This window comes from Schistocerca serialis, chromosome 2 (genome assembly GCF_023864345.2).
Source record: "Schistocerca serialis cubense isolate TAMUIC-IGC-003099 chromosome 2, iqSchSeri2.2, whole genome shotgun sequence".
Taxonomy (NCBI): domain Eukaryota; kingdom Metazoa; phylum Arthropoda; class Insecta; order Orthoptera; family Acrididae; genus Schistocerca; species Schistocerca serialis.
In genome coordinates, this window is record NC_064639.1 from 50864925 (window position 1) to 50888625 (window position 23701).

The following is a 23701-nucleotide window of genomic DNA, read 5'->3' on the forward strand; positions in this document are numbered from 1 at the left end:
AAAAGTTAGAGAAGGCCATATATAATAGTGAATGGGCTGGTGGAATTTAATAAAACAGGTAGCCTCCTGGTACAACTTTGTAGACAGCACAGTTTCATCTTTGTCAATACTTCGTTTACGAATCATAGTGGACAGTTATATATGTGAAACAGACCTGGAGACACCACGAGGTTCCAGACTGATTCCGTAACAGTAAAACAGAGATATCGCAAGAAGATTTTAAATTGCTAAACATATTCATGGAAAAACGTGATCTGTGATTATTTTATAGCTTACGAACTGCAGTTTAAAACTGAAGAAATAGCAAAAGGGTAAGAAATTACCGAGATGGTTGAGAGATTGCAGGGCACTCTCACTTCTGATTTGATGTAGGGAATATGATCCATGGCGATTTGTCTTCATACATTGTGATGAAATGGTGGGCAGCAGTTTATGGTCTTGTTTGCATGCTCAAGGGAAAGAAATATGGTAAGCTTTACCTGCGTCCAAAGGAACAGGGTGCCGACTTAAACGACTGCAGTAAAAGCACGGTGTTGGTGGGCCGACAAAGCGCGTTTTTTCTGGTGAACGGTGAGGAAACATTTCCAGACGCGCCGTGCCGCGGTCGCATTGTGCAGAAATACATTAAGCTTTGGCGCCGGACGCCCAGGTGTACGGCCTAGCGCCGAAAAGTCGCCGACAGCGCAGTGTAGGCTTTGTTAGCGAGTAGGCCGCCAAAAGAAATGTAAACGCTCTGCAAATCTCCTTGGGACAGGAAAACTGGCGCCCAGACGTGCAGACTCTGTTACAAAACATGTTTTTTCAATGCGATTTTATGGCCGTTCCCTGCAAACTTTGAAATGGACGCAACAGGGGAGATAACAAGCTGTTTATGGAGGGCTGTGCTTCTACCCTGTATTGTGTTAGCAAAAGACATGGCAAACGTGTGGGAAAGAGGCCGTGAAGCTGAATTTTTTTCCGTTTTCTGCCAGTTAATGTTTGGCTCTGATTGATCAAATCAGTTTGTAGTGCAAAGACCATTCACCGAGCTTAGAATGCTGGGCTTCAGCTCGTGATTGACTTGTGCGAAATTGGGGGAAGTCAAAAAAGAGAGATGTGCTTTTGGAACCGAGCTGTGGAGGCAACGCAGAGAAAGGGAGATCGTCACTCTTGTACAAGTCTCTTGTACTGGCGCTTCACTAGTAAAGAACTGCAGGTCTCTATCTAAACGGTGAGACTTGTGTCCTTTGCTAGGATGCTACTTACAGCCTGTGCCAGTCACCTTCTGAACCGTTGGAGGTACTACTTATATCATCACGGTCACAATGAGTGATGTGTGGGTGTACTTATTTGTCTTGAGTCATCCGTCTAATCATTTGACGTATTCCGACATGCACAGTCGTGGCACGGAGTCAAATTGGTTTGGCAGACCAGCAAACGGGACCACCTGCACACTGGACTCCATCAGGGTTTCAGGGGCTCTTATCGAAGTAACTGCATTCTGAATTAACCGAACACGAGACCGCATACTTGCATTTTTCGGGAACGTGCATTTAACAAGAGGTTGCCGCCGTCTATGACTTCAGTCGCATCATAGTGTGCCGCCTTGACCAGTAGGATGGTAAATTATTCGCTGCTGCGTCATAGGGTTATAATATCTATTTCTCAGTACCCTGTTGTTTCGAAACATATTTCCTGTCTTTTTGTATGATAGAATACAGATGCTGGGTCGTGGCATACTTTGACGCCGTAACCTGGATTCATGTGTATGATGTGAGATAGAGCGAGTAGTGTTCTGGTTAGTGTCGTGTGTCGATCCCCAGCAGATCACTTTGTCCACCATAGATCGCATTTTAGTAAGGCTTCTGTTAAATAAAAATTTTTTGTATGATGATTCTTTAATAATTTTGTTGTCTTGTCTTGTTTAAGATCAATAAATCGACTGTGAATTAGACTACAGCTTCTCCCTGAGTTCTGATTAGCAGTTCCTTCGCATTTTTATGGCCGTCTACATCAGAAATATAAGCAGTAGCCTTTTTATTTGGTGTTTCACTGCATGGATCTTTTACTTCACTAACAGTAATCCTCTTTCATTACCTAGAGAAGGTAGAAAATATAAAAATGTGACATTATTAGCTTCAACTCTTACGAAAACTTATGGGCGAAGACGAAACGGTCCCTGCGAGAAACAGAACTATTCAAACGGACAAATTCAGTGTGAATCTGCATGCGCTGCTATCGCAGTTTCAAGGACCTTCGCAGAACTAGGATGGACACTGGCCAGTACAACATTCCCTTTTACGAGATCGAGGAATCGTTCACAGTGTCCTAGGCCAAGGACGACTGCAGTTAGGCAGTAATGGTGCAGCATGTCGGTAAGTTATGTTATTGACTTCTAGCTTACTGGCGCAGTAAGTGCAGCAGTAATGACGTCATTACCACACATCGTACACACTGCCTGACAAAAAGAAGTGAATCGCAGGAGTGGAGGGAATGAAACGAAAGTTCACAGGTTGAGAAGGTGTTCGATGTCGTTTCAGTGAGTACGCAATCGAGTCAAATGAAGAAATAACTTATCAGCACGACGTTATACCCTCACTGACGTAGATGCGTGCACTGATGTGGTTGGAATGGGTGTCATAACGCCGTACTCTCCTCACCTGGGGCAAGCTCACTCACAGCTGTAGTATTCTCTGAACTGGTGTCCACGTTTTCTGTCAGTGCTACATCAGTTACGCAACCTCAAGCAGGAAGCTTACAGAGGTATGTGTCATACATGGACGAGCACTGTTCTGTTGAAAAACGACACTACGGGACTGTCGCATGTGAGGTAACGCTCGGGAATACATTCAGAGTTTCGTGAACCACTACCAGCCTTCACCTGAATCACAGTAAACTGTATTTCGAGATATTTAATTGGCCAGTTTAAATTTATTCGAATTTCTTGCGTTAGAAAAATGTTTGTAGAAGACTGTCACCAAATGTATCAGTTTCAGATGTACACTACCGAGACAAACAATGCACGGTATGCAGATTTAAGATTAATACATGTACGTAAGCAGAGTGCAGGTTGAACCACTAATCGCCGTGTCTCTCTCAGCACCGTGACGACGTAACAACGCTGCCCTTCTGAAAGGCGTCAGAAGAACGGGACCTCTGCACAGGGCGCTGCTGCACTCACCTGGGGTGGTTCGCAGCCGCGGCTCATCGTCGAACACAGTGCGGCGCCGTTCGTCAGCAGTCCCCGTGCTTTCCCGTCACGCAGCTCCCCAGAGCAGCCTATCGTGTTGCGGTCGTAACGGCAGCCGACGCACCGTGGGGCTGCTGGTCGCCGAGAAACGGCGCGGGACGGCGCAGAACCTCGCACGCAGCCCACTACTCGTTCTCGGGTGGCACGTGCAGATATGTTTGGGTTACCACAGGCTCGGTGCACAACGTGGTGATCCTGTAACCGTGCCGAGGAGTAGGCCAGCCCTCGAGATCCCACGCACTGCAACGTCTGACCACCAGCACTGTCTGAACGCCGAAAACATCTGCGTAACGTACGATTCGACCAGCTGGCGAAATGGAGACCCACGGCGTGACTCCTTTCAGGGTCTGTGAAATCCTAATGGCGCTGCCTCAGGCGAGTATGTATCTTTCTCATGTACTTCAGTTATAACCCAACAACTGACGATATTGACGCCCTTATAGATCCTGCCTGGCCAGGTAACAACACTAATGCCCTCTCTGACCCATTCTACCTATCACAGAGAATTACAACTCAGTTCCATTACATACCCATAGTTGCTGTGTACCTGTAGGAAGTTAGTATTGACATTCCTCCGTGTGTTGTGGTTGTTCACTTGTTTTGTCAGGCAGTTTACTGATGCGAATTGAATTTGTTTCTTAGTTGAATGTTGTATGCTTGAGTGAAGCTTGTAGGCCCATCATACTAATGGATTGACCAGACAGGTATAATAAAACATTAGGTGTCTTCTTCTTTGATCATCACTTCATTAACATAAGATAATATTACTCTTATACATAGTCTGGAGGCAATCATTTAGAGTTTCAGGGTAATAACGTGTTTCGTTTTCAGGAAATTATTTCTGGCTTATAGAGGCTGAAGCAAAGTGTCGGATATACGAGAGGGGTAGCACATGGAACCACAGCTGACAACTCACGTAAAATCAACTTAACGTTGCAGTTGACATCATGACACGTGTAAAAGGCAGTGCGTGCATTAATTTGGAGATACAGTAAGCCACGTTTCGGGTACCCACGGTTTTGGTCGCAACCAAATTCTCTCACAGCTGGCGTCCGAAACATCCTGCGGTCGGCTGCCACACCTGCTGCCGGCACGTCTCGCAACACCCCACTCACGTGGTTCTTAATGAGGACGTAGAGGCCTCTCGTCAGCGAGGCAGCTGTGGTAGTTGATTGTAAGTTCGTACTAGACTGGAGAGCCAAACAAGGAAACAATTTTCGGGATATATATAAAATGCCGTATGTATTCTCTGTATTTTAATCTAAGGTGCATGAATCAGGTGCAAGGAAACCATAGTCCTAGTATCACAGACAGACATCTCAAGGTGTTTCGTGACAGTGGACTTGCAGTCGACAGCCAGGTCCAGGCCACCACAATGTTACGCCCTGCGTGGCGATATGGGTGGCGCCGAGGGACGCGGTGTGGTCTCCGAAGGCGGTGGAGGTGGCGGGGGCGGCGGGGGTGGCGGCGGGTGCTCGTAAGGCGGCGGCGGGTCCGGCCAGGGCGGCGGCTGCTGCGGCTGCGGTATCCGCCAGCCCGGCGGCGGCGCGGGCTGGGGACGGAGGTGGGGGTGGACGGCCACCAGCTGCAGCTGCGCCGGCTGGTGGGCGGCGGCCGGGGGGCGGCGCACCAGCCACACGCCCGCCGGCCACACCACCGCCGGCACGTAGCCCACCGCCACTGCGGACACAACGGAGACGCAGGCGGCGAACGCCTCTACACAATGTACACTGAGGAGAGCACTTCATTAACTGTTTTCCTTTTATTGAATCGCCGTAGAGAACTGCTTAATATGGAAGTGATGGTGGATTTGTCCACCAATTACAGCATACATTTTCATTTTCCAAGAAGCACTAACTGCCTGTCCATGTGTCCACTATTAAAAGTACAGTTGCTCACGGTACTATCTATCTCTAGAAAATAAGAATTTTAATAGATGACATGTTATCTGCGATAACAAAAAACTTTAACCAAGAAAAACATTAATAAATTAATTTGAATAAAAAATGAGTGGTTCAAGTCTCAACAATATTCACTTCCGTAATAACTCAATTCAGTACATTATCGTCGTACCTTTTAAGCTCTGTGCACTTGCCAATTACATTTTTTGACAGTTTCATCCACTGGTACGAAAGTACATGTTGTAGCAAAAGACAACGTTTGTTTCACTGCCTCCACACTTGTCCTAAAATAGAATTATCCTCGGATCTTCCTCACTGCCGAAGGTGACGCACTCAGTCTACAAGTGGCTAGATAATGATTACGAAAGGACTAGATAATAGCTCTTAAAGTCAGCAGACAGTGACTAGAAGATAAATCGAACAACGGCCCTAACAGTGACCAGATGACGATTACGAAATAAGGAAGGAGAGGCACACAGCAATCAGTTGAAACTCCATTACATTTATCTACGCTTGTATATCTAGATTTCGGCTGTAAATAGTCCTCTTCATTGCACTTGAGCTAGTAATTGTCACCATACGGTCTTACTGATGTATAGGCACGCCCAAACACCACTAACATCGTATGGTGACATGTACTGCCTCGAGTTCGTTGGACTCTAACTCGAAAGAAACATAATCTACAGTCGCTGTCCACAGCAGTCCCTTACAGAATCTGAGTTGATTACAAAACAATTCAAACAAAAGCTCTTGAGTGCGAACGATATATGATGCTCAGATATCCACTGTCATTCAATCTGAAGTTCTGACTCCTTACCCACAGCAACCTACATTATCAGTTCAGTAGATCTGATCTAAACACCTGCCATTGGAGAAGAGAAATTCAATGTATTCAGCTATAGTCTAAAAGCAGTGCAAGGGTGATCAGCCACACGTATTAGTACGACACGTACCACGACGTTCACAGGTGCTCTACAGAAGTGGCCACGCATTTTCAGACATGAGAATGCTCGCACCTCGGTACCACGCAGCCGCGCACCAACACCAGACGTTAAGCACGCTGTACCGCTCTACAATGCCAGCTCCAGCCAGCCCGGACGCGCCGACAAGCCACAGACTCTTCCTGAAGCACGCCGCTGCCACTGTGCTTACCTCGGCAGTACTCTGACTTCGGCGGTAATACTACCGGCAAAATCCACACCAGATGTTTTCATCATACTGGGGTCGTCTACACTGTTAGTGGTTACTGAACTGTCGTCACACAGTCGACCACCGCTGACTGGTCACGTGCACTTCCGTGGCACGCCCGCCAATCTTCTGCCTCTGTGTATGTGCTTTGTATTGTGTGGTGGCTGGCCAAGTGACTGAAACCAGAGATAGCTCTCTGACAGTGTGCTGTGGTGGATGCAATTGATTGGCCCCTTGACAGGAATGGCTAATTTTTCTTTGGCTATGGTTCCATTCCAAGCAAAAATAAATTGTGTGAAATTATAGCTGAATGGGATATGGGGCGCTCAGAATCGGAAAATGCAAAAAAATAAAACCACTGAAAGATGGCAAGTCGTTTCGACCCATCTTTCTTGCTCTTCATTTACGAGGGTCGGTCAAAAAGTAATGCCTCCCATTTTTTTTCTATTTAAAGAAATTAAGTTAAGTGAAAAATTTGAATTTGGCGCCATTCCTCAAACCTTCTTCTGCAATCCACTGCAGTAGTAACTTTCTGTGTCAACAGGTGGCAGCACAGCAGAAGTTTGTAAGATGGCCGACATCGATGTTCGTTTGAGACAGCGTTGTGTGATTGAATTCTTGAATGCAGAAGGTGAAACGCCCATACGCATTCATGAAAGACTGAAGAAGGTGTCTGGTGTTGTGACAGTGGATGTCAGCACTGTTAGACGATGGGTTCGTCGTTGTAAGGAAGCTGAAGGGCAAACACCGTTGACTGACGAAAAGCGGAGCGGCAGGCCGGTGAGTGCAGTGACTCCACACAACATTCAGCAAGTTGATGACATCATTCGTGGTGACCGTCGGGTGACTGCAGATGAAGTGTGTCGCATTATTTCTCTTAGTAAAGGCAGTGTGATCACGATTATTAAACAATTGGGGTACTCAAAAGTTTGTGCACGGTGGGTTCCAAGAATGTTAACCGATCAGAATAAAGAGGCACGGAAAACAATAGCCTCCCAACACTTGCAGCGCTTCCGTTTGGAGGGAGATGAGTTTCTGAAAAAAATTGTGACCGGGGACGAAACATGGGTGCATTTTTTTGAACCCGAATCAAAGAGGCAGTCAATGGAGTGGCGTCACACAAGCTCGCCGAGGAAGAAAAAATTCAAAACTGTGCGATCGGCAGGAAAAGTTATGGCAACAGTTTTCTGGGATACAGAGGGTGTGATTCTGGTTGATTTTTTGGAGCAGGGATGCACAATAAATTCTGTTCAATACGTCACAACCCTCAACAAACTTAAAGCACGTCTTCAGCGAGTTCGCCCAACAAAATCAATGGCAGATGTTCTTCTTTTGCATGACAATGCAAGACCACACACCAGTCGTCACACCTCTGACGAGATTGTCAAAATTGGATGGGAAGTTTTGCCTCATCCCCCATACAGCCCTGACCTGGCACCATCAGACTTCCATCTGTTCGGGCCACTAAAAGAAGCTCATCGTGGGATTCATTTTGAAGATGAGGAGGCCGTCAAAACATCCGTGCGTCAATGGCTTAGGAAGCAGAGCTGTGATTTTTACCGTGCTGGGATACATGCCCTTGTTCAAAGATGGACCAAAACTGTAGAGATGGGTGGAGATTACATTGAAAAATGACAAAATGATCCTCAATGTTGTGGTTTTCAACCTATGTAATTGCATTTAAATTTCCTGACAATTAAACGTAGAAAAAAAAATAGGAGGCATTACTTTTTGACTGACCCTCGTAATTAATCTTTCTGATTATGATACACTCTCTGGTCAGTGACACTATGAGAGAGGGTTGACAGTGGTGTAATGTTGAATTTAGTCGTTTCTAGATGCATGCAGTTACATGAAGTGAAGGGCAGCTAGAACGTATCAGCTACAGTATCATTACACAGAGCCACATTTTATAATAATTTGTATTATAATCTGTTGTGTTTCATCTTTTTAGTTGTGTCACTAACGTGGTGGCTCTGTGCCATAAAAGTTACTGAGAAACAGAGGTTCATAGAGAGACCCGGGCTTACCCACCTGAGAGACACTTCGTATAAGTTGGCGACCCTGTCACGGTCTAGAATTTTTCGGTACATTTGCGACGAAGTGAAGCCATTATTGTTGAATGAATCTTGCATAGAAGTCATTCTGTCAGCATTGAGTTTTGCTTAATAAATTTAATTTTCTCACTAATAATTTTCGAATTAATTACCATTCAATTTCATTATGAACCTTTAGTTTTGTGATAACTATAATGGCTAGTGCGAATTTACTGACCCATGTATTTCTTTCCTTAGGTGAATAATTTTGTGTGTATTGTGTGGTGTCACCGTCAGACACCACACTTGCTAGGTGGTAGCCTTTAAATCGGCCGCGGTCCGTTAGTATACGTCGGACCCGCGTGTAGCCACTGTCAGTGATTGCAGACCGAGCGCCACCACACGGCCGGTCTAGAGAGACTTACTAGCACTCGCCCCAGTTGTACAGCCGACTTTGCTAGCGATGCTACTCTGACAAATACGCTCTCATTTGCCGAGACGATAGTTAGCTTAGCCTTCAGCTACGTCATTTGCTACGACCTAGCAAGGCGCCATTACCAGTTTATATTCAGTGTAATAATGTCTAACAAGAGCGATGTTCTCCAATTATGGATTAAAGTTAAGTATTCCAAGAACTACGTTCTTTTCTTGATAGAATAACTCCTTTAACTGTTCCAGACCTCACGCCAATCTGTGTGAGCTTAATGCGTGCCTTTCGGCTACCTTACAGTGGCTTGGCTGTCTGGCCAAGTCACTACATATTGCTCTGTGGTTTTCTGCACCATGTGTGGCATTGTTTACAGTGCTGGTACCAGCATTCTTCTTTTGGAGAGCATATTTTTTGCAAGTGTGTCATTCTACTGGAGCGATTATGGATGAAAGCCCGACATTTCGCGTCATGTTCGCTTGTAGAAATATCCTACCAGATCTGAGCCAGTTCAAAGGAAACTCGTACGAAGTCAATGACCTTTGTCGTACGAAATGCGCACAGTACAGCCAGACCAGTCACAGTGCAGCAGGTAACCACGCAAATCAGGACGTTTGCAGCACATATCAACAGTAGGACACACTGCCTGGCAATGCGAGAGTAGTGCATGGATGTGAATGAGGAGAAGAAAGTAATGAAGATAATAAGATGAGATTGTAGTTGCCCAAAATTAAAGAAAGTTTTGTCATAATTTTCTTGTTTTGACGTTTTGTTCCAAGGAAATAAAACTATTTTGTACCAGCAAAAATCACTCGCATAGGAGACACCATCAGTGGTCACAGGGAAGCTGAGCGAGAGTCAAAAAATTATGTGTGTCAACCAACAAGTGTGAAGAAAAATTCCGAACATGGCGGCAGTAACCATAAGAGGAATTTCGGAAAGTGGATCTCTATTTTGTTATGTGCCGCATTTTGTTTCATTAAATTGGTCTGTGGGTATATCATCTACACACTTTATAATTTTAGTGTTCCGGCATGTCATCTGCGAGGCTTACTTGTATGCAGTGCGGTACAATTTTCTCTAACAGGTGCACCAGCAGGAGGCACAGTAAGCCAACTGGTCTGAGGCAAAGGGTCTGATAGCACAAACCATATACAGAATCGAGGTACTAGTTGACACACTTACGCAAGAATGGACAGGAGGAGAGATTGTCTGGCACAAAAGGTATCGAGCCCAGAGAAGAGAGAAAGCATTGGCAGGAAGAAGGAATATATTCAGAATGATAAAGAATATAGAAGGGACCATATACTCATGACTGGGGGATGCGAGGACGAGAAGGTAGTACCAGAGTGCAAGGAATTGCCACAGCATGTGATGAAAGTGAGGATGGAGGGAGAACAGGTTCAGACCATGTAGAAACAGCAGTTAGCATCAAAAAGGCAACGGCGAGAAATAATGAGATGTCGGGTTCGTCAACAGAGCAACATAGTGAAGTAAGTTCAGGAGCTTCTACATCAGGATTAGCGAAAGGAAACAGTACGCAAATCAATACAATTTTCGAATTTTTCAAACGAGTGGAAGAAAAATTATAGAGAGACAGTGAAGAAAGTAAAAATATTTTAAAATAACCAGAAGAGGACAAACGGAAGTTCGAGAGAGACTAAAGAAGAGATATAGGTGATATCTAGGACCAAAGAAGGAAAATTTGGCAGATAGTAACTGAATCAAAACATATAGCAACTGGCGCGAAGGAAGACGCAAGGTAGATCGTACTGAAGCGCTAGGAACAAGGAAGGAAGCACTAGTCGCTAAAAAAACGCGCGAGACAACTCAAACAAGCAGTTTGCCGAAGGAAGAAGGCGCTACCTGCAGTACAAAAGCATGGGAAGAAAACTGAAATAGAATCGCAGCAACAAACATCGCAAAATTCGGAGAGTATAAGTCAGCTGGAGCAGCAGCATGAAGAAGTAACGGAAGTACGGGAGAATCACTCGTGAATTAGTTAAATACGTGAAAAGGAAGCAAGATCGCGTGAAACGCATTGAAAGTCGTTCCACGAAAAGACTGATGGAGGACAGCCATAGCAGAAAATGAATGAGGCAAGAAAAGTGTACGGAGAGAACGCTTTCAGATAAAACGGCACCTGTGAATACCACAGAATTTCCAGTGTGTCGTGCGGTCGTTGCGTGCCCACAACAAGTAAACACAAAGCGAGTTACAAGCCACGACTGTGAAGCCGAACTGTCCCACAACTGTGCACCACTGTGGAGATGTGTATCACACGTTATCGGGAAAGTAGCGCAGGAATTTGTAGTGACATCTGGCGTACACCATAGAGAATTAATTCGCATTTCAGAAGCAACGGAACGAATGATCGAAAACAACGAAATATGAGGGCTTCGGCCACAAATATTTCTGAAATGACAGTGAAATCCAGACCATTTTCTGCATACAGGGGTTGATAAATATCAAAGGGGGAGTTGAAAATGTATGCCCTGACCGGGACTCGAACCCAGAATCTTCTGCTTACATGGCAAACACTCTATCCCACTGAGCAATCGCCGACACCGAGGGCAGTGCGCTCCCCGTGAGACCCACAGTTCCAACTTGCTGTCCAAACACTACATTTGTAGCGCCCCCTGCCCACTATACTCATTAGTCGCGGAAGTCAATCTACCGATTCCCGTAAGAGTTTGAACAATGTGAGTGCATCCGCACTGAAGATCATTGGCCGGTTAGCCTTACCAATATGAAGATAGTATCTGTTCTTTCGGACCCGTCCGACACCTGAAGAAACCAGTGTAGAAACCGTAACAGTACTGGCTCGCGTAAAGCCTCCAAAAATGTAACTGTGGTTGAGAGGAGCACCATAAAACGCCTGAATGCGGATGATAGTTTTCTAATTCTGCTCGCTGACAACGGAAATGCGACGATTGTTTTGAATGTGACCGATAATCACAGTAAGTTTAACGACCTACTAGATCTGCAGACGTTTAGGAAACTTATGTAACATCCACTCATGAAGTTCTTACCCTGTTAAGCGGTTGATAAACAAATCTTCTGTCGAACAGAGCGCTGGCAAAAATCTCTTCAATTCAGTTGCGATAGGACTAAGACTTAATGAGTTGCGGAGGTGCATAAAGAACATAGAGAATGCCGATTTTTCGCCCACCTATTCGATTGCCGAGTTCTTGAAAATATTGTTACAACCATAAGCGGGCCAAATAAACCTCTACATCACGAATTCGACAAATTTTATCAGTAAATTAAACGGCATAGTGGTCTAGCAGGAGACACATTAGTTGGTTTTAATATGGTATCGCTGTTTACTATCGTTACACTCAATGAGATGTTCTAACAGCAAAATCGGACTTTGTCCTCCAGTTATTGCAGAATTGTTTTCATTTTGCATCACGAACCCTTATTCAAATGGAACGACGAGTTCTATGAACATACTAAAGGCGTGGCTATGGAAGCCCCGTAAGCCTGTTAATAACGAATTTCTTTGCGGAAATATCCGAGGAGCAGGCATTTGAAACGGCTTTAAAAAAACAAAAAAAAAGAAGAAAACTGAATACTTGGTTCCGCTACGTCGATGATTCGTTTGTTTGGCCCATTTACGATGGAGGAGGAGGTAGACGGATGTTCAAATTTTCGACGAAAACTTTAATAAACTCCGAAATCAGTTCTAAGAGTTTTACATAGCACACTAGCTAGTCTGCATTTCTGAGAGATAAACCCCTGATGCCGCTGTTTGCGAACGAAGTATAAAAATACAACAATAACAATATTGAAATAAGAGAAAACACCCATTCATTTAAGTTAATAGGATCACCAAAATTACGATATTTATGTATTTATCTGGTGGGACGTCCTTATAGTAATAGATTTATCGTTCTCCAACACGGTCACATCCTTTCCTCAGGCTCCTGTAGCAGTCTTGGGCGGCTGAACTTTAATTTGACGTATCGTAATACTATCACTAGATAATACCAATTATATACAGTTCGAATAGTTCATTGAGTGCTCTACACTAACCAATTTGCGCTTTGGTTCATCTGAATAAACGTCTAGTATAGATGATTCAGCAGGCGAAGAAGGGAGAATAAGATCGTCGCAAATTACGAGACTAGTGTTGCCCATTACATGAACTACTTCTTCTTGACAGAGAGTTATGCAGATAATGTACAAATGAAGAAAGACGTTTAAATAAAACTATGGCACAGATGGAAAAGTCACTTAAACAAAATAAATCTTTTCATCTTAAATAAGAGGCGAGGTTTAATAAGGAAATTTATTTTGTTAGTTCTGTTTATTTATCCTGACAAAAATATAACGTCATTACGATTTCTCTTACATGATTAAGCAGTCAGATAAAGTGCAGAACGGAGACACTATACTATTATGATGTATAAAAACCTAGAAATTTGTCAAAGATATAACGAGGAAAATAAAACATTTAAGTGTAAGGAAACACTGCAGATTGACACATAAAACAGTCATCTGTGATCTGGATACAGAAACGTAATAAGGATGAAGTGTTATTCGATAACAGATCCCTGCATTGGCACACGAATTTAGAAGGCACTCAAGAATAGTTGTGGCTTTTAAGACATTTTCGTGTAAGTCATGAATGTGAAAGGTTCGAGTACATATTGAATTTCTCTGTAATATCTTCTCAGTGGAATAGTGATTAAAGATCGGTAGTTTCGCACAAGCTTTGTAAAACTCCGGGTAAGCAATTAGAATCACGTAAGATTGTAAATGGAAGTATATAATTTGACAAAGAGAATTTCGGAAGGTTCTCAGGCCGTCACGTCGCAGAAGTCTGGGGCATTACTTTGAAATAACTGTAAATAGTTCAAGATGGAGAATACATGACCGTTGTGTCTCTGCTTAACTGAAAAGATAACTATACCGCTGATACCAAGGCATTGGCGATTCACAGTTCGATTGGTCTGTATAATGCAGGAAACCCAGACGGGAAATTCTGCACACGCCTGCTTTTCAGAGATTAGTTCCGTCGGAACCAAGTACTGTCTCGATATAATGAAGAGTGCCGTAAAACATCCCATTCACCTCCTATTTCCTTTGGACTCTTTCGCATCTACTAGTCTCCCACATGTTAAGCCCTTAACTTTGTCTTTTGATTTCACAGAACGAGAACTGACTCCAGTTCAGGACGAACGGCCTCTTCCTCTCCGTGCATCCAGAGTTTCGTTACAGTTAATTCCAAACGGTCACCCTAGATTTATTTCCCTATCGTAATCCAACACGAGCTCGCCCTTCGTCTGAAATGACCTTGAGGTTGACGCTACTTTAATTACAAATCAGTTATTTATTCATTCATTTATTCATCGTGTTCCATACATACCAGCAAGAATGGAAAACCTTAGGGATGTGTAACTAATCAAGATATGCATTAACGTGGGACAAGGCCTCACTCGAATTTAATCTGTGTGGTAGAATTACAGTGGACGCCCTCTGTACTGGTTTGTGCTGTTCGTATTAATGCCATATAAATTTGACCCTAACTTTCCGTTCACTGTTTCCTTTGGGCTTTTAACTGGCGCCTTCTTTGACACATTGCCAATATAAAAATGTATATAATTTTTCTCTACGTGCCTATCGCTTATTTTTAAAGATAGAGTAGAAAAATTTGCACAGAGTCCGCAAAGCAATATTAATGCTAATTCGAAAAGTGTCTAATATTTCTTGTTTTATGATTTTTGCAGTGTTACTGTTTATTTCTGCTTTACGTGTAATTTCACATTTTGAAACGAGCACACAGAATGTATGAAAATCGAAATGCTTCATACCACGGAGGGAACTAACACTACTGCTCGAACTCACGTTGTTGCCGGAGCCTTTTAGAGAAGCGGAGGAGCAGGATGAGCAGGATCAGCAGGCAGACCAGGCAGAAGAGGCCGAGTTGTCCACCCCTGGAACACAGCAACTGTGCCAGTCAGTCAGCACCGACGGGACCAACACAGTACATATACCTGGCTAGCGGGAAGGGCAGTGTTCTGTCTGATACCTGATCAAAGAGATGGCTGGACGTTTAAATCATAACGAAGGCTAGGGAATTACTAGGGATAGCATCGGGTGTGATAAGGTGGTGTGATTCCAGGACTTATATTTCTGTTCTGAGCGTTACTGGCTCAGATGACTAAACGTCTCTACGCTTCAATTTTTCAGTATTAATTATTCTTTACATGTAAAAGCCTTCTCTTGGGTAGAGATTATTATGTTATCGCCTATACCAATGAGTTCTGTCAGGCTATAGAAGGCTACAACTTACAATTAATAAAGAGAAAATCACAATAACAATGAAGATAAAAGATAAACTTCTTTAAAAACGCGTTGTATTCAATGGCAATTAAAGTTTTTTGTTACTGTTAATGCTAGTGACAAGTTCTCTAAATTCTTAAAAATAGTTCTTAGAAGAAGAGGAAATTCCCCATCACATAAGGTGTAAACGTAACAATCCTAAATTATATGGAAATGTGTAGCAGTGTTTAAACTGCGGAAGCTGAAGCACAAACCTCATGTTGTCTTCTATGGTGGCCACAAAACTCTAGTTGCGATTTCTGAGCTGACGAGGTCCACCACGGCTTGTTTCATATCACCACGGCTGGTGTCCATGTGATGCACACCATGAACGTCGCTCGTATGTGGGCACCGGGGTAATGTGGGTTTCTGCAGCCACACCTCAACACCACAGATACGTAGCACATGAACACCACATACTCGTAGTGACTGCAGTCATCGTACATGTATTGAAAGACAGCGTCAGTCCTTTTCTCCTTCTTTAGTCTAGATAATGTTACCCGAAAGACACAGATACAACATATAAAAAGAAAACTATTGTTCAGTCAGTTACACACATACGGAAGTTTCTCCTGAGAGTTCTAAAGAACTGTCATATTCAGGCACTGCGTTGAAGAAACGTGGTACGAGTGATAAAGGTGATCCAGCAAATCTAAACAAAAAATAGCGAGAGTTTAGGTAGATTAGCAACAGTGAATGATACACTTTACAAACAAGTAAAATCATGGGAAATTGTGAGGACCAGAAGGTTATTAGTACTACGCAGGAAGTCCAAACAAAGCGTTACCAATACATTAATTCAGAAGCCAATAGCGATTAATTCTGAAGCAAATATACGACCTTATTGACGTCTTAGCCTTGTAGGCTGTTATAATAATGTACAAACAAAAGGAAAAAATGGATGATGGTTATCAAGTGCCAGTTTACATACAAGATAGCAGACAAGCAGCTCTCAATTGATGGTAGTAATGGAAGGATGACTGGAGAGAGTCCAGTATCTGAACAAGCCTTCGACAACGTATGTCTGGGGTTGTGGAATAAAATCCTGAGACGATCAATGTAGAGAGGCAGAGCAGTAATATATTATACATGCAAAAATACTATGTGTAATACAAGTGGAAGATCAGCAACTTATTTTGAATATAACTGAGGGTTGCAAGTTATCGCCAAGGTTGTGTGGTACGTATCTCCTTGCTACAGCGAAGAACGTAATACAAAATTGTAGAACATTAGAAATCTAAGCGGAAACGACAAAACTACCAAGATTCATGAACGAGATACCCTTCTGGCTGATAATAAGGTAGATTTTAAATAACTGTAAAATATTGTTGTCACGAACTATTATCTCTCTCTGCACACTACATTTAGCACAAAATACAGGAGCAGAACGTAGTAGGTTTCGACAAAGTTGAACAACATCGAAAATCGAAATCTCAGTTCTCGGGGAAGCGGACGAGTTATGTTAATTAGGAAGCAATATAACGTAGGATGAAGGGAGATATTAAAGGTAAATTCTCGCGCTAGAAGAAATCTTTCTTCTACGCTTTTATCAAATATTAGTACTTAAGTCTGAAGGGAGTTTCGAAAGAAGATTGTGGTACAGAAGCATAGGAACGACTGAGTGTAAACGAATTATTTGGAGTACGGAGTTACAGGAGGGTGTTAACAATTACGTGAACAGGTATTGGAATAAAATAACATATAGTCATCCCTCACCAGAAAGTTGGATAGGATTCAGTTGATTTTCTATTGCAGCACCTAGGAAGGTTGAGTTGATTTTCTGTTGCAGCAACTAGGAATTGTTGATTCGAAATCATGAAGGGTGAGCAGAGAATAAAAAGTTTGGGGTCAAATAAATATCGGAAAATGCAAAACAAATTATCGACGATGTTTGCTGTGATAAGTAGAGACGGAAATGTTACTACACGGTTAGATCAGACGAGAAACTAGCAGACACATCGTTTTTAAAGTATTTGACATCGATGTGATATTTTGCTGTAATATGTCTATTTACAATTTGTTATGCTAGGTCAGAGAGCGTTTACCAACTGAAGAATGATTCCAATGCTGAATTTAACTTCAGGATTAAATTATCGCTCTGTCACAAGTAGTTAATGTGTCTATAGGTTTTTCGATAGCCATATTAAATCAATGTGATTTTCAGCTTGAAGAACTTGCGTAGAATTAAATAGTGTTCCTCATAATTTTCGTATCAACTACGCCATCAGGGACGGTCATTCGTCCGTGAGAGAACAGGCAGCCACATACATCGCATTAAAATCAAATTTATCTCCTCCCACCTTTCAGTAAACTATCCTTCGTTGTAGTCAGCATACGACAAATTATTGAATAGCATATTCTTTTTTAATTTTGCTACCCACCTCTTACTGTTCCTTTCAGTTGTTGATATTTTAATCTACTGTTTTCATCATAAAGTATTAACTAAGTATTTAGGTAAAGTACCTTTTTGTGAAATGTTCCGCGGACGAATTTAATAGCTCAGCGTTTCAGCAAAGAGGGTCTTCAGGTTGGAGACAAGTAAATTGGTTGTTTCAATACGTAGTTTACACTAACAACCTCTATAACACCGAGTGGGGGCCGCTTCTAACTGCGTATGGTCGAAAACAAAAACGCTAACTGAAAAATTTGAGGAACCCTGCCACAGGACACATAGAGTAAAGTAAAACACGACACATCAGCATTTTATGAATGTTGATTGAAGAGTGAATAACTGTAACTGAAAACTATCATTGTAAACGAATTTCTGTCTGCAGCGTCAAAATCGTCCTGGATTTGTGTTTCAGAAATACAGGATGTTCCAAGATGAATATACGGATTTTAAGGCTTTATAGCATATATTACATTCACCTTACAATTATAAATAATACACTAAATGAAAGAGAAACACAAACAGTTTTTCCTATAATTATTCAGTGTGAACACCGAGTACACATCGAGTCGACAGGCTGGTTGTACCGAAACCTTGATCAATGTGTCACGTGTAACTGCTGCAATAACACTGTTTCTACAGTCGGACAGATCAGCTGGTATCGGAGGCACACGCACATGATGGCGTCAGATCGCGTGCGGACGTGGAGGTCACTGTTTAAAGCTAGCTGATCACACTTCACCCGATCATTTAATTTCCCTGTAAAAAATATCGACGTAGTTGTTGCAGTGATTACGACCAAGCATTGCCCTCTGCATGGACTGCAGTATTGCTGTCGAAATATATCTAGAATTTTGCTGATCATGTGGTTCCAGTGGCAAGATCAAGAAGGTTGATCGTTGCGTACAGCAGAATTGCAGAACAGTTGTTAGGAGTTGTTAGAAAATATTTTAAAACTCGCAGTCAGATACTTGAGGAAGAGTAATCAATTTCTGTTACTTTTGTTGTCAATAATAATTGTATTATTGTCACATATGTAACATCAATACTTCTGTCTGTCTTTTAGCATAACAAAGAATAATTACAAACATATACAAGTTCTTAAAAACAATTAATAGTGGGTTTCACCTGCCAACCCTGACAGTACAATTTCACAGTTAGAGATGCTTCGTGTTGCTACTACATTTACATTTTATGCAATACTAATAGGACAGTAGTTGCTGCATAGCATTTTTGTTGCTTGCGCACTGCTTCACATTAATTCAAAACTCTTTATTTCAGCAATTTTCCTAGTTCAGGATTAATTTTATAACAGTGAAGTTAATGGTTTTGTGTAAGATAGTTGTTTTACATTTTGTATTATATTCTTTATTGCTACAACGACAAAGAATACTAGAGCGTAGGCAGCAATGAACACCGCTGTAGAGGTAGCTTCAAATGAAGTGTTGGAAATTTTGAGGCAAATGTAGAATATTCTTCTTGGCATAATGACGTCAGGGAACATACGAACAATACAGTCAACGATCAGAGTTTATATTAATTATTTGCTGGTGATGCGTGACGAACTGCAGGGAATAACACTCAGTTCATGTAGTCAAAACACGGTAGCACATTCTGATTTTGTTATGACAGATTCGAGTATTGCTTCTACTTCTACAGAGCAAAATAATATTATCGTACCCTGTTTCAGTAATCATGCTACATAGTTAATACTACCTCAACTTGATGAGATGAGAAAATCTAATAATAAATGGTTGAGAAAATCCAATAAGGAAATTAGAGAATTTAATGATGAGATTAACAAACAGGAACAAAATTTCAAGCTACAGGAAGAGAAGTTCAAATTTTTTCGTGACGAGATAAATGACAAGATCAAGGAATCTAGTAGCAAACAGGAATAGAACTTCAATTTGTTTCGAGGTGAGATTAGCGACAATTTAAATCGTAAATTCGAAGAAATCGGAACAGTTAAAAACTCAGGTATGCTATTAACTCAAGTCTGATATTAATAATCTTGAGTCCAGACTTAACCGCGTATGGTCTGTTGACGTTGGGGAGTTGAGACAACAGACGTCATAACAAGAATTGCAAATAGATGGATTAGTACAAAAGATGAAATCATTACAGTTACAGATTAACACTGAAGTTTCAAAGACGCAAAATCAGTTGATGACTGTTGCAATGCGTGTCGAAGAATTACCCGTGAGAGTGATGCAAAGAACAACGATTCAGACGAAAGGTCAGAGGATACTCAGACGGTGCCGTTTGCTTCTACCGAAGAACTTTGTGGTGTCACCGCCAGACACCCCACTTGCTAGGTGGTAGCCTTTAAATCGGCCGCGGTCCGTCAGTATACGTCGGACCCGCGTGTCGTCACTATCAGTGATTGCAGACCGAGCGCCGCCACACGGCAGATCTAGAGAGACTTCCTAGCACTCGCCCCAGTTGTACAGCCGACTTTGCTAGCGATGTTTCACTGACAAATTACGCTCTTATTTGCCGAGACGATAGTTAGCATAGCCTTCAGCTACGTCATTTGCTACGACCTAGCAAGGCGCCATGTTCAGTTACTATTGATATTGCAAATAATGTACAGAGCTATGTTCAACATTACTGGATTAAAGTTAAGTATTCCACCATCTACGTCCGTTTTTCTAAGTTCTAATTTCCTTGTCGTGTTCCAGACCTCACGCCAGCCTGCGTGAGCTAAAACGCGTGCCTTTCGGCTTCCTCTAAATCTAGTGGGTTGGTCTCCTGCCAGTCCACAACAAACTTCAATTTCTGCAACGTTTCAAAGAAGGTCAGACGACGATTAATCAGCAAAATAAACGTGACGTAAGAAAGATGCAGTAACAGCTTAGCCAATGCCGAAGAAACTATCGGTCGTGATAACGCTACAAGTAGTTTCAATGATTATCACACTGGAAATCACAGTACACGCACTACTTTGGAAATGCTAATCACTCTCTCGTGGACGTGATATATTTGCAGGTCACAGTGACTTGAATGCGAGTTACGGAATGAGAAAAGTCTCATCAATTCATAAAACGATGTTTTTGATTACAAACATTTTATCACAGATTTTTCGCAATGCTAGCAATGAAATTCACCCTAGGGAGTGATTTGACTATTCTTTACCACCCAACATGGCCAATTGGCCACAAACTTGAATTCATCAGCAGTTATCTCGAAGGAAAACCTGCAACAAGAATGAGATCGATTGCACGTGAATGTCACATGTACGGTGATTTTTATCTGGCATTCTTGGCAGCTAACTGGTCTGAAAGAACTCAAGATCGCGGGAAACAAAACATATCATGATGCTAAATTATGCACAATCGAATTTCTCAACTACTGCGCAGTATTTTTATGCGCATAAACAGACATTTAACTAATCCGCACAGGCCGTCGGAATAAATCCGCATTTGTCTGACTAAATTACCTATCAGATTGTGCCACATAGTTTTGGCAGACGTTGTAAGGATGACTTGGAATCTTTTCGAGCTCCTTTGCAAGAACTTGAATTTGACAATAATGCCATATCACAAAGAGGCAACAATAATCAAAAATGGTTCAAATGGCTCTGAACACTGTGGGACTTAACATCTGAGGTCCTCAGTCCCCCAGAACTTAGAACTACTTAAACCTTACTAACGTATGGATATCACACACATCCATGCCTGAGGCAGGATTCGAACCTGCGACTGTAGCGGTCACGCGGTTCCGGACTGAAGCGCCTAGAACCGCTAGGCCACAACGGCCCGCCAACAATAATCAATACCGGAAAAATTACCATCAGCAGCGTAACCGAAAACGCAGATGCAATTTGCGTGAAGGATACGATGAGAGACCGGACGAAAATAGGCACAATGTGACACGTAGGCCCTGCCGTACAAACGATTCTCGTGACCGCCGGAATTGTCAGTACAGGAATATAATTCGTGGATCGTATGAACGTATACGTTATGGTAATGACAGAGTAAATTGAAATTGGCGTGATCGCAGAAATTTTAATTCCGAACATGGTGCTCAGGTTGTACAAATCAGGGCAACGAGCCCACGGGACACTAATATTAATAATAGTTACGGAAGATGAAATAATTATGCTGAGATATCAAACTAAAATATCCGTGATCGCAGGACTTCAAAATCCGTGTGTGGTGCAACTGTAGAAATCAGACCACCCAACCCAGGCAAGAACTTCAGGCAAAACGATAAGAATGACCAGCAGCCACGCCTGCAAACGAACAGTTTGCAGTTGCCGACAGTGTGCACACGAACCATATTAATTTTGTAGGTTTTTATGACATCAGACACACTTTGTTACGAGAAGATGCCGAGCGTGAAAATACACTTGTCAATTCTATCGTAAAAATTTTAATAGGAAACGTTTCGCTTCTTCCTGCACTTGATTCTATTAGCCCACTTCATATGATTAGTGGGCCAGTGTTTAGTAAACGTGCTCAATCATCTGTTTGTCCAACTTTTCATCTACTAAGAACTAAATTGAAGGGAGTGATTCAAGGAAAGACTGTAGATACGCGTAATCAAACTTCGTTAGTTGTCATGTGTCTGGGCCACAAGTTTTCAGCAAATTTTCTCATAGTTTCTCTTTTGTCAACATAAGCAATTTTGGGTGTAGAGCTTTTGCATGAATATAAAGCGATGTCAAATTTTTGCGATGCTGAAGTAACGTTACAAACAAATATGGTACCTGTAACTCTTAAATTTCAAGGATGGTTGACAAAGCAAGATGAAGACATGAACTGTTTGCATTTTCTCTTTCGGTTCGATACTCAGCACTCATTGAATTTGTCTGAAGATTGCATGAACGGCATAACAACATTTCATTGTGAAGCTAAACAATCTATTACCACACAACAGATAGTTAAAAAGACGGTATTCAGAAATGAAGTAGACTCTGAGGCAGACGCACATGAATAATTAGAAATTTTATAGTCACATTCTGAATTTTTTCTCACAATACAGGAACTATACGAAATTTTCTTAATGAATTCATGTTTAAAGAACATAATAATTTTTTTTACCACATTCTGTCAACATATAGAGAAAAATTTAAGCAGGAAATATAATCGATGTTAGATTAGGGAATAATTGAGCACGCTATGAGTACATACAACAACCCGTTGTTAAAAGAACGACTTTTCTGTTACACTTGTTCTCGATTACAGACTGATCAACACTATAATACAAGAAGAAACAGGTTGACCACAATCACTAAACGAATTATTACAGAAATTTCATGGTGGGAAGGTAATGTCTTCCCTTGATTTACAATCTTGCTTTTGGCAAATCGAATTACATCCTGAATGTAAGGGATATATGGCCTTTCTCCTTTTTAGAAATTACTGCCAATTTTGGAAATTACCATTTGGTTCCAATGTTTCATCTTCTGCATTTATCCGAGGTCTGAATATTATCATACGTAAGTATTTAAAAGACAGGATCACCACATATGTTAACGACATTTTGGTTGCGGAAAATTCGTGGACAGAACACAACCAGGAACTGAGCGAACCATTAGCGACATTCCTTGTGCATGGCATTACAGTCAGTTTGGGAAAATCATAATTTGGTAAAACCAAATTAAATTTCTTGACGACATTATTTCTACAACAGGCATATCAAGAGATCCAGAAAAACTGAAAGCAATTGACGAAATGCCTGTACCTATAAACAAAGGAGAACGTAGAGGACTCTCAGGTCTCATCAATTTTTATACAAGTTTCATCTGGTTAAAGAACTTATCTACACCTCACAGGTCAACTCACAGTTAAAAATACACTTTGGGACTGGGATGACGTCGTCCAGACTGAATATGATGCTCTGTAAACTGCATTGCTTAATTCATCCATATTATCACATTTCTGACTTGTCACACTTTGTCTCTTGATTTTTGCCTTTCCACAGACAGTTCAAAATCCAGTCTTGGTGTACAAATAGAATTCTTACACAGAAAAGTATAACTACTGTCAGTCCAGTCTTAACAAAAGTCGAACGGAACTATTCTGTCACTGAGCTCGAAGTATTATCCATAGTTCGGGCATTTGACAAATTACGTTACTTTCTACAAGATAAACACACTAGGGTACATAACTATCGTCGGGAACTCCAGTTTCTTATGACAGCTAAACTAAATCATGATCGCTCAAGACGTTGGACTTTGTGTCTTCAGGAATT

General features: G+C 41.9%; 1 long non-coding RNA gene across 1 annotated transcript in view; it reads right to left on the reverse strand.

Moving 5' to 3' along the window:
- Nucleotides 1-4781: 4781 nt before the first annotated feature.
- The window catches only part of LOC126455443 (uncharacterized), a 28751-nt gene continuing 9831 nt past the window's right edge, over nucleotides 4782-23701 (reverse strand). The window contains exons 2-4 of the long non-coding RNA XR_007585321.1: nucleotides 15327-15492; nucleotides 14635-14723; nucleotides 4782-4909 (exon numbers count right to left, since the gene is read on the reverse strand). This is a non-coding gene — a long non-coding RNA (uncharacterized LOC126455443). The remainder of the gene's footprint in view (nucleotides 4910-14634; nucleotides 14724-15326; nucleotides 15493-23701) is intronic.